Raw genomic sequence first — 12,343 nt, 5'->3', positions numbered from 1 at the left:
CATTTCAAACCAGTCAAACAGAGTTTGGATCCAGTTTTCATAAATCACATGTTGTGTATTTTCTTCACTGTCCAGACTTACTTGATTGAATGCAGACTAAAGCAGTCTGAATACAATCTGGATATTACCCAAAAAATATTTGGGCAGGCGGGCTGAATGAGGCCTTAGACAACGCCCATAGAATTGGAACATTCATGGTGTGATTCTATGACAAATTTGTCGCTTGTTATATCTTCTCCTGCTGGCCAACAATACTAATAAGTATCAGCGTTAGTTCTTGGTATAATTCCACTTTCGAGGAATACTGTAAACACCATGAAACATTGTTAAAAGTAGCCCAATATATACAGTATATACAGTATATATATATATATATATTTATCAGCTGTTCAATTGTAAATGCAGTAATTCCGCTATATTCTAAGACGTATTAAAACAACACACTCCACACCATGCTTCAATGAAATAATAGCCCATCTTATAAAAATGACTGAATTTGCTAAGTAGGACAGTAAGTAACCTGTTGTTAAATAATTACGAGATCTCTTCTTGACAGATGGCGGCTTTTGGTACAACCTTCACGTCTTTCTCAGTAATGAAGAGCATAAAATGACACCGTCATCACATTGAAGCAGTACAGTGGCACAGTGCTGTGATCATACCACAATGCAGAATGAGGCTGGAGAGGTCAATCTTCAATTTGAACGATTTGTGAGAATAAATCCTGTGGTTGCATCACACAGTCGTCCGTTTCACAACCTTAACCTACTTTCAATTTGGGAATGTACGCTGTTACTTCGTTGCGTAAAGGGTAATCACTTAAAGACTGTAACCGTTTGATGTGTTACAGTCCCTCGGTGGTTAAATGTGTGCGTTCTGCACAGTGTACGCCTCTTAAATGGGAGACATTTAGCATGGAAATGGGGGCATCGGCTAATTGGTCCTATTAAAGAGCAATGAAGACCAGCGCGTACTCGCTGACAGTCAACACAAACATTAACGAAGCCCCCTGCATCCCCTAATAGACAGCCGAGCCATGTTTGCCTCAATTATCCGACTTCATTTCAGCAGTGGGGGGGGATTATTTCAGTGGGCACACGGTCCGCTGCGTGCAGACTCGCTCGCTCGTACCGCTCACTTCAAATTGGTGACATGAAAAGAGAATTGCAATTGGCAAAAAGCAGAGGTAGCAACGTAACAAAGATAACAGCAGTCATTACTGACAAGCTTTCACTTCCCACAAAATGATTTTCTCGTTTCTTTCTCCCCTGGTTGCTGTTTCTAGCAATAAGGAAAAAAAGAGGAGGATAAAAAAAGACAAGCCGCCAATACTGGTCACATCTCTGAGATACCGTCGATTTTTTTCTTTGTTTAAGCATGACACATATCCCTTTCCACCTAAAAAATAAATTGTACTGCATCCTCCCTCAACGGTTTGTATTTTTAACATCACAAATAGCAGGTTAATTTCCCGGATTCTTTTCATCAAAGGCTCAGTGTGGTGAAACTTCCAACACATGATGAATGCATTACATTCTCCCCAAAAGCTTCAAATCAATTCCTCCATGCTTTTAACTTGACAATGAGGAGGGTTTAATCAGGCTGAACCAGCTACTTTCTGTTGAACTGTGGGGCAGGTGTAACCCTCCACCCGTTCCTCCCCCACCCACCCCGCCTCCCCCCAACTCTATTTTTACAGTCTCTTGGGACTCCGGCCTTGAAGGGGAAACCTATCCAGGAAAATTGCTTGCATTTTTCCCCACCGTAGCGTTGATAGATGGACATTGACTGTCGCATTCCCCTCTCATGCACACCAGGGGCTCGGGCTCGTCCCCCTCAAACAGTCTCCTTTGAGCCTTTCTGTGGCATTGCAGTCGTAATAGGCGCTTTGTTGAAGTGCAATGCAGGTTACATACAGGTTCTGAAGTTCAGGCCTTCACAGAAACATGACTCCTCGAACTTATTTTGGAATATATAAAGCACACAGTTCGTTCACTGTGTCTTCTCACCAACGGGGGGAACTTTTCTTTGGTGTAACTTTGAGTTCCTTGGCAGAATACACTTTTCTTCCGTCGTCCACCCCTTATGTCCCCAATGCCGCCACCTTCATCCATCTCTCTGCTTCGCATTTTTCCCTGTGCATTGTGTTAATTGGCAAAGCATGGTTTGGGCCATTGTAAACACGGCTGTGTGAGACTGGTATAAAAGAGACACCAGTCACTCCCCAGGCTAAGCTACTGTGCAAGGCAGGCAGGGGCTGCTGCCTATTGTGCCGGAGAAGCCTTTGTAGATTTGCAGTGGGCCCCCTTTTTAATCGCCTCCTCATACACCGCTTGCCGACTCGCTTTGCATATTTAATTGCCAGGTAAAATCATTTTGTCGGCAATCCGTTTAATTATTTGATTGTACAGTAACCGTAAAGGGTGAGCGCAAGGAAGAGGAAGGGATAAAGGGGGATTGAGAGAAGAAGGGAAACAGCGCGAGAGAGAGAGAGAGAGAGAGAGAGAGCAGCAGGCAGCAGAGAAAGAAAGAGGTCTGTTGCCAGAATAGACATCAAAGCTGTGCCTTGATGTTGATGTTGAATGGGCATTAATGGTTTCTGAAGGCAAGAGATTGCACAGAAAAAAAAGAAAGAGAGGGAGAGAAAAAAAAATAATAAACCCTCCTTTTTCTCTGACAATCCCGCCAGCCATCTCAGTAAATGCATAAACATTGGAACTCAGTGCCAGATAGAGGGATTGAACGGAGAGAAAGAAAGTGAGAGCAAGAGAAGCTAGTTGGATTGTTCACTTTCATTTCCTGTAATGACTGAAGGGTGAGTAAAAGACAGAGGACGGGTCAAAAGGCCCGGGTCGAGGCTGGCAGTGATTACCAGGCTATCGCCACTATTTAGGTTTAAAGACCAGATGATTCCAATCAATGTCTGGTAAGTCATCTGAAGACACAAGGACATCAAAGAGCAACGCGTCCGGTTGTATTACATTCTCAATATTAAAACTATTACCAGGCACTGAGTATCTCTTAAAGGCTTGTTGAGGTTCTATGGCATCTTAAATGCAATCAACGATTTAAAACATGAGCACAGTCCAGCCTCAATTGGACTCATTATGCTATATTATTTGGTATTTTTCAGATCTGTGATTTTAGTAGTATCTCCATGCGTTGTAAGCGTACTTCTTCAAATTTCAAGTTGTATCCTTAACCGAACAAAAAAAAGAAGCATCCACGTAAAAATGTCCTGATAACGGAAAAATAAGCCGCAGCCGCAGGAGGACAGAACTCCCCTTTCAATGTTTGTATGGGCATAGCACCTCAAACACGATCAAATAATGATCACATATACGCTGGGTAAAATTAACATTATATGACTTTTGTCTCTTTTCTGGTTTGCTGTTGTTCAGCTACAAAGCCTCTGTATTGGGAATAAGAAACGGCTGATAAGACATAGTATATACTAGACTATATCAAACTTGAATAGGTCAATTTGTTTGGCCAGTTGGAGTGTTAGCAAGTAGTTGCCCATATTAGTTGCCCATAATAGTAGTTGCCCATATGAAAATATGGCCGACAATGTGTGTTGCTCAGATATATTCTTCCCGTTGTCTCAAATTAAAAGCTAATGGGAAGCTAATCCTTTAAAATCTGCAATAAGCCTTTAACTATAATGGAGTATCAGTGTATTAGGGAGAGCGAAAGAGTCAAGGTTTAATTTGTTGTTTCATAGTTATTTTATTACCATTTTAATCATCCATTGCACATACAGATGTACTTGAAGATATTAATACAATTTGGACTCAAGCCTTCCCAGTTACAACCAACCTCTTGATACATACACATTACGCTTGTCACATACATTTGGTACGTTTTGTCACCACAGGAAACTTCTTCATGTATGCAATGGAAATAACGTGTTGGTATGCACAGCAGTAAGTGTGCAGTATTTACTTGGAAAAGACTAAAAAGCTATTATGAGAATTTCCTCCACAGGACTGAAGGATCCAGCGTGTGACACGACATTTGCGTTCTTGAAACAAACCCTAAACGGTGGATGCTGTCCTCTCTCCTGTCACCAAACACCTGAGCGTCGTCTCCTGTTTCAGGGTGTGTGCGGTGGGGCTTGGCGTTTGCGTGTGAACAGTCCAAGCTGGGGGCTTTAACTGCAGCTTACCTCTGAAACTCATCCAAAATCACCTTGATCCTCTTTTCGTCTGGCACTGCTGGAGTTCTCTCTCTCTCTCTCTCTCTCTCTCTCTCTCCTGAAGTCTCACTCACCCACTCTCCCCTGCTCTTGTGTTTCATTTTTACTTATCTTTCCAGCTTCCCTGAACTATCGTGTTTCTCTGTCATTCTGTTGTGAGGGTGTTGTGCATGTGGGTGTTGAAGGGGTGTTGTGGGGGTATCTGTTATCTGGAGGGAATATCTAGAACCAACATAACCTTGATGAGCGTGTGTGCTTTTTGAGAAAGTACATAACTCGGCTCCTCTCACTGACATTGCCCCCCAAACAACGTGTCTTTGTGAGTGTAGGTACACAAGATATGAATTATAAATAGAGATTTAAATGGTTCTTTTTCATCTGCTGGTGATTTTTTTCGGATGCAAACATTGCCCATCTATAGCCAAATGACTGGATATCGAGTAACCGTCTGCTTCTCCGGGAAAACTAATTTCCAAGGTAATAAGGAAGGATTATTAAACTGTTCCATCTGCTTTAAACTGTTGGTCTGTGGTAATAACTAAATATTTTGATGAAAAAATACTGTTTAGGAAATAGTCACCTTCAGATGTGAGATGGAATCCTGGCCCAAGGCAACTAAAACAAAACATGATGAAAGTGTATGAGAGGCCATACTTTTCAAATGGTTTTTGAGCTTTTAATGCATCTGGCATTCTTGCAGATGGAGGTGTCCGAGGTGTCATTATGAGGCATAGGAATGGAACTTCCTCCATCAAAAGCTTTCTCTGAATAGTTACAATTGTTTATGTTGATTATTGCACAATAAAAAATGAATTCATTTATGACCAAAACTTCAGAAATTGTGGGCAACATTATTATTATTTCATTGCTGTTCACAAAAAGTCAGACACAAAAAAATGCATCGTAGCTCTCTGTCTCTCTCTGTTTGTATTTGAGAAGACAGTTTTTTAACCACTATTGTTCATTTATTTTGGGAAGCATCCATCTTCTTCCCCTTCTGTCTACCTCTGCCAACTCAGTGTCAGCAATGGATAGGAATTATATTTTTTGTCTAACTACCCCCCTGTCGGGTCTCAACCAACCCCCCCCCCCCACCTCTCCCCACCTCCCCCAAGGCAAGTCTGTGTTCTTTGGGCAAGATAGTGATTTGGGCCCAAACCACTGTCAACAAGGAGAACAATTTGGCTGGCAAGGACCATATTTACAGATCGGTGAACCACAGCTCCATTTAGCAGTGTTCTTTCGTCAGTGAACACCGCAGGTCGGTATCTTCCTCAGATCTCAAGAGGAGGAATAGAGATAGAGTTATGCCATGCGTCCCAAAGTTGGTCTACGCCGACCACCGCTTTGACCGCCATTGTTTAGAAGTACAAGACGGCAAAATTATCCAATAATACAAGTTTGGTGTGGCAAGCGACTTGGTCCAAATTCTTTAGTGACCCAAAAGAATGCAGTCCCTTAAAAATCTTCGCCTGTGGCCTCATTTTGGTGTATTTTGAATCTATCAGATTCTTGTCTTTTTTTTTTATGCAATCCATTATTGTGAGCGGCATTTCTAAAAATACAATGATTAATGCGTTTTGTTTTTTAACATGAATGCTGCGACCAAACTCCCTTCAGGGCCATTGTACATGCACAAGTACGTTCATGTGTAAAGATATGGCAACTTTGAGTCCTGTTAACACCTTGGCCCACATTATATTGCGGGCAGCTTGGTATGCAAACAGAAAACTGGTCTGGAGTTTGGGGTCAGAAAAGGCTTTGAAGCTAAACATACACCAGTCATAAAGTTATATCTGGGGCAGATGAGACCAATAAACCAGCTCCACACTGAAGCCCTTGAAGTCCAGTCATGAGTTGGAAGCATGGGCAAGTGGGAAAACTAAAATTCACTTCAAATAAAGGCTGCTTCTGTAATATTGGTTTCCTTTTTGTGTAGCCAAGCAGTTCCTTTTAAGTGTAATATGTTGCTTTCAGTAATGCAAAAGCTATTTAAATATTTAATTTGAATGAACACGGAAAAACATTTTAATTCAGGCATCAAGTAGCGGGTCTGTCTTTTATTGTTGGGTGTGGATGAACATTGAGCTGGCGTATTTAGTTTTATTGTCGTTATATTATCACTTACTTACTTAATCTTTACTACTTCACACTAGTACACGTTCTGATGATGCAAGTGACCATATTCTGCTTTGGAGGTTACGATGACCAGCATGTCTCGATAACTTGTGCATATCCCACAGCGTACATGATATATCGCAAATTACAGCTCAAGCTGACTAAAAAAGCAGTTTATTTTCCAGAAACCCAACATGAACCACAAAGAACCTGCAGCATCGTCCAGACATTGTCATCCCTACGTGGTGTCTCGCTTGGGTGTGGCTGCCACAGACAGTATTGAACTGAGCTCTCTTTTAGAAACTGGGGAATTTCTTTTCGCTTTTATCCTAAGACAGCCATAATGCTTCAGTGTTGTGCCTCACACATACCTTCTGGTCCGCAGTCCGTTCCCCAGACGCCTGTGGGAAATGTGGTGATGCCACTGTGGGTTTGGGAGCCTCCCAGGCACCACAGGGATAAATACTGGCCTCCGTCATATGACGCGGTCATCTGACTCTCGCGGAACTGGAGTTCTATGAAGAGGAAAGACAGAGGACAACGTTTACATCAAAAAGGTCCATATAATGATGTATCAGTAAATCCAGGTTCCATTACAGTACTTCACAATGTGACCCCATAACAGGACCATCTTCTATCTTGTGTCTTTTGTTTTGCATCTAGCTTGGAAACCATCGTCACTTGGTATCTAAAGCAGTCTAAATCTTCTCTTTCATTTTTTTTTCCTCACAGATTTTCAACACCCAAAACAAGTGAAACCACACCAAGAGTTTACACATGCCTAAAAGAACATCATAAAACCACCTGGGTTGTGGGTGTGTGAGTCCTCAAGTCTGTTTCCCATCGAAGACATTCTGCCTGGCAAAGCTCAGGGCTTAGCCACCATTGTTTACTCCTTACCCACAGAGCCCAGCACCTGTTAGAGATTGAGCTCTACACAACCCAGCTGTAAGCTATTTTCTCCCAACACCCAAGAAGATAACTACCCCTGAAGCACAAACATTAGGCTAATCGACCTTGATAATGGGAATGGACTAAGTTGGATGAGAAGGTAGATAGATGCAGCCCCACAAAAGTCTCAAAACAACGTAACAAACAGCCACACAATTCATCCGTCTGTGGACTGTAGTAGCATTGTCTTCCCTTGTTGGTTTTCTTCATCTCCAATGCCATGTGTTGATGGGCCAACACGGCCCCCCTGGCACAACAAGAGGCCACCATTGTGAGGAAATGGCTTCACAGTCTTCAGGAGCCCACAGCAGCTTTTTGTTGTTGTTCGACTGCCTCCCTGTCGCCAGCTTGTCCCTCTTCTTCTTTTTATTTTCACACACAGGCAATTAAGTCAGTTTCCCAATTCTGTGATCTGCTCCACCATACTTTGTTCTTGTTTTTTGTTGTCTTCTGTCCCATTTTTTTTTTCTTCTCCCGCCCTCCCTACTTCTTGCGGGTTTGTTTCTTGGGTGAGGAGGTCGAGGCTGGGGGCGTAACACAAGAAAAGAAGAAAAAAAACTGAGGGAGGGGGGTTACATTTGCAGCTTTATGACTAACCACATGTGTTTCTGGGTCTTTGTATTTACATGTTTCTCATGGAAAACAGGGTGATGGAAGGGGATGACGGGAAAGAAAAGACAGCCATATGGTTCTTGTTTGTCGAGTTTAATTCAGAGTTGGCCTGTTTGTTTCCTGCAATGAGCGCAGGGAAATACGTTCTCGGAATTATCTTCAAATTGGACTCCTCGAAAAGTGGTTGGACCTACCTAAGATTTTAGAAAATGTAAATACATTAAACACATATAGAAAGAAAGACAGCAACCGAAAAAAACTGGTTGTTGTTGTTGTTGTTGTTAACCTGTACATAACAGCAGCAACAACAACATGGAAATGGTTTGATTTTGCTCTTCAGAAGGACATTCACAAGATTGTGTAGAGTAAACCTGTTTGACTTTAAAAAGCAATTCAAACTTTTCCTCCTGCATGTGTTGTGGCCGAGGCTCAGTGCGGTGACTCCTACCCTCCTGCACGCCTCGGGCAGCTCTACTGCAAGCACTGGCCTCGCCATTAAAGAGCCTTCGAGAGAACCAGAACCAGGTACTTCGCCCCCACCTTCACTTCCTCTTCTGTCTCTGAGGTGTGCCAGCCCCTTCCCACACGAGCCGGTGGTTGTCCAATTCTTGCAGGGCTGGCAGTGCAGTGCGGGTGAGGGGGGGGGGGGGGGGGCATTCCATTCGCCTTGGCACATCTTTGGCTTGTAATCTGCTCAACACCAGACTTCACATGCACTGTGGGAAGTGTCGCCTGAAATCCTCCTATTTTCAACAGTTTGTGGGAGGTTTTGTGTGATTTCACTGAACCTGTTGCCCTAAGAGGATCTCCGCCCTTAGATACACCGTAAAATATTATCAATCAGTAATTCCAGGTGTTACTTTGTGATGCAGCAGCAGTTCGAACTGTAATTTCATCTGCAGAAGTTTGGTTAATGATTTCACTTTCAAGAAACGTAAATCAATCCAAACATCTTAGTTAAAAACATATTTTTCTCTGTCCTCTGGTTTCTCCCTGTGTGAACGTTAATCATCAAAGCACAAATGACAAAGCTCAAGAAAAAAATAACAATTTCTTTTTCCGGAAGGATTGAGAACAAATTACCTTTTTTTATGTCTGAAAAGTTTTCAGTTTATAATATATTGAGTCATTGGGCTTGTGAAAAACAACTCAATAAATCATAAATACATCAATTGATGTGGTGGAGAAAAACGCAACATGCCTCAATTTCTTTTACACAGAAATACGTGATTCATCCATATTTTATGACCGGAATTTGAAATAGATTTCTATTCAGGTTTTAGAAGGAAACCTTTGAATGTTTATTCTCATATTTTATGACACCATCCTGACCGTGAAAAAAAAAAGATCATGATCTGATATTGTTTATTTTATATAAAAAGTGATTTAATTTTACTCAGATAACATAGCATTGTCTTGTTTTTGACCAATATTGGTTGAAGCAGAATACTTTAGATTGTTAGGTTGTGGATGGAAATTACTATACAAAATTTGTCTTTCGTTAAATTAGTTATTGTAAATGTTTGGATCACACAAGTTGCGACTGAAATCAAATTCTTCTTGTAGTATAATACCTTATGCAGAATTATAGAATGTTTAGATATGTGGGAACAGAAGCTGTGTGAGAAATCGCATATTAACCTACATTATTTCTAGGTGAATGTCCTTCCTGGATGTTATCACCTTGATCCTAATTTGTTGGATGTATTCCACTTATGGATATTTGTCCAATAACTGCGGTAAGTGTTTTAAAATGTCCCAATTCTTTCAGTAGTTATTTAATTTGGAGGCCGAGCCTCTACATCACTTTCTCTGTGATTACTTTCTTGGTAGTATTTCCTTAAATGTAAAGTAATGGGGGCGTGGTAATGTGCTGATTGTGAATAGCGGGACAAGGACTATTTAGAATGATACAGATTCATTAACATGCTCACGGTCTCAAGAACAATATCTCATGTTTTTTTAATGTTTGCCCCAACCCTTTGTGATTCTAAGCATGGGTGCACATTGCATATGTCAGTGTTTTCCGTCACACCTTGTCTTTCTGAGGTTTTAAAAATATCATAAAAGTCGTATTTTAACTTTCAAAGCTTTAGTCAGATCAACTAATACACCATGATTACAGTGTGGGCTTACAGATTTAACACTTTTTCACAATTTACAACCAATAGTTCCAAAAACTTCAATTTTGCAATAGTTTTGACATAATACAGTTTTATGTCCCGTTTGTGTGTGAGTCTGGAGACGATTTGAAACCAGCCTGGGGAGCAAACAGGAAATCCGATGCTCTCCCAACATGCGTCCATGTTTCAGCAATGCTAGCAAATCATTTGTAAAACGTTCCCCTGACTGACAAGTGTTTTTGTATGAAAATTTGGTTCTGGGCATTTGGTAAGTGGGGCATGAGCGATGCTAGTGAGGACAAAGAAACCCAGTGAAGGATGACAGATGAATGTGGAACAGATGTAATACCAGCAGTGGAATAAATGCGAATCTTGGGCTTCCCACTGACAGTATTTGACCTTAACAATGCTCCCAGATCCTTTATGTCCTTTGTTTGGATTCAATGTTATTAAATGAATGTTAAAAAAGAATTTCTGTTGTAAGTTACGTGAATTTTAAATCTTTGACAAATGAAATGCGGAAAGCCAATAAAATTTAGATTTGTTAAATTCAATATGTAAAAACGATGTTTGTTCCTTGGGAGCGGGACATTTACATTCACTTATTTACATGGGAAGGTCTGGTCCCTTCAATCTGAGCCCTGTCGGACAACAAGCACTATGATAAGGTGTCCACCCGGTGTTTTGGTTTAACAAGTGACCTTGATAACGAGTTTCTCCCACCGGTTTCTGACTGGAGCTTTCGAAAACAAGAACAGGAAGATGTAGCTGTCCTCAGCTTTTAATTGTGCCTACTGAATCTGAACACATGCACGCCCTACTAGCACCCATTCTACGACACATTTACACACTTCTGATAAAAGAATGAAACCATTTGCAGCCCGGACCAACTCTGTATGTGGTCAGATCAGATCGCAATGTGCCGAGAGGGCATTCACATCTGTACCAATCCACATGTGGTTGGATCAACGCATGTTGAAAACAGGTCTAAACAGGACCAATACGTTTTTGGCATTGAGATGGCCTAAATATTTTTTAAATTTCAATTTGATTGCATTAAAAGGCATTACTTAATTTTGGATGATAAAAGTCAAACTGGGTATGTGTGCCTGCATGCGCACATCCTTGAACAACATCTCCACCACATTTCTGTTGACTTCTTGCCACTGCAGAGGGCGATAATGTGCAGAAAGGCACAGATGTAAACAATTGAAAAGCAATGTGTTATATTCAAGAAGTTTGTTCAAGATGTTTAATTGTATTGTTTGAGGGACTCCGATCGGTGGAATATTATGAAAGAATAGAAGTACATGACATGTCAGGGCTCAGCAAAACTCCAAAAAAACCTTCATAACAGTTCAAAACCAAATTAGTTGGAAGGATGGCCTGTAGTTATTCAAAATGGGACACTGAAAAGGCAAACAGATTATTTATTAATGTGTTTATTTGGTGGTTGTTTTTGTCCCTGTCGTCACACTTGCATTTCAAATGTCAAAGGACCTCATTTGGGCTGTGTCAAATCTCACCATGTGGAGACAGAGGAGACTCACCAATTCAGACGGCTTTTTGAGAGGATCCAAGTTTAGCGACACCTTGAGTTGTAAAGTCTCATGAATATGGACCATGCTTCGGAGAGGAATTATTCTGTTAATACAATTTTAATAGGAGAGAATAGGGTGAAAATGGGCATGGAGAGGCCGTGCGTTATGGCGGACATGTGTAAACCAGAAAAGAGAAAGATAGTCAACATTACTTTATTTTCCCGGATGTAGTCATGTGTGAACAAACATATGCAAGCTTTTGATCTTGTGAACCGTGAAATCTTCTCAGAAAAAACAGGAAAATTAGGCTTCACTGTAGGGGAGGAGGAGGGGCGCAGGAGGCAAAGGCTCATGGGAAAAGATATTTCGTCTAATATGGGGAGTTCCAGGCTATTAAATGAACGTCCCCCTTCTGACTTAATTTGATTCAGCTTAACACTGTTTTCCCTAAAATGTTGAAACCCCGAGAAACTCATAGGGATCGCTATTGGTGGAATTATTGTTTCCTCATCAAAGTGCTGGAGTTATAATCAAGCCTTTTGTAGTTTAATTGTCTTCATTCAAAGGCAGGTTCTAATGGCACAAGCCCATTCAGCTGGGGCATAGAGTGGATAGCAAGGCACCAATAACTAGATGATTAGTTCCTTTTCACTATAGATGAAGCGCATAATGATAGATACGGAAATCTGTGCTGAGGCACTGCTCTTTTCATGTGAGGAAGCCATTGAGACGGCCACATTCTCAGCCCCAATTCTGTTGACATTGCAATAGCGGCTCAAGGGGTTGGTGGGTGGTTGATA

This window comes from Pungitius pungitius, chromosome 9 (genome assembly GCF_949316345.1).
Source record: "Pungitius pungitius chromosome 9, fPunPun2.1, whole genome shotgun sequence".
Taxonomy (NCBI): domain Eukaryota; kingdom Metazoa; phylum Chordata; class Actinopteri; order Perciformes; family Gasterosteidae; genus Pungitius; species Pungitius pungitius.
Note: the sequence above shows the minus strand (reverse complement) of the source record.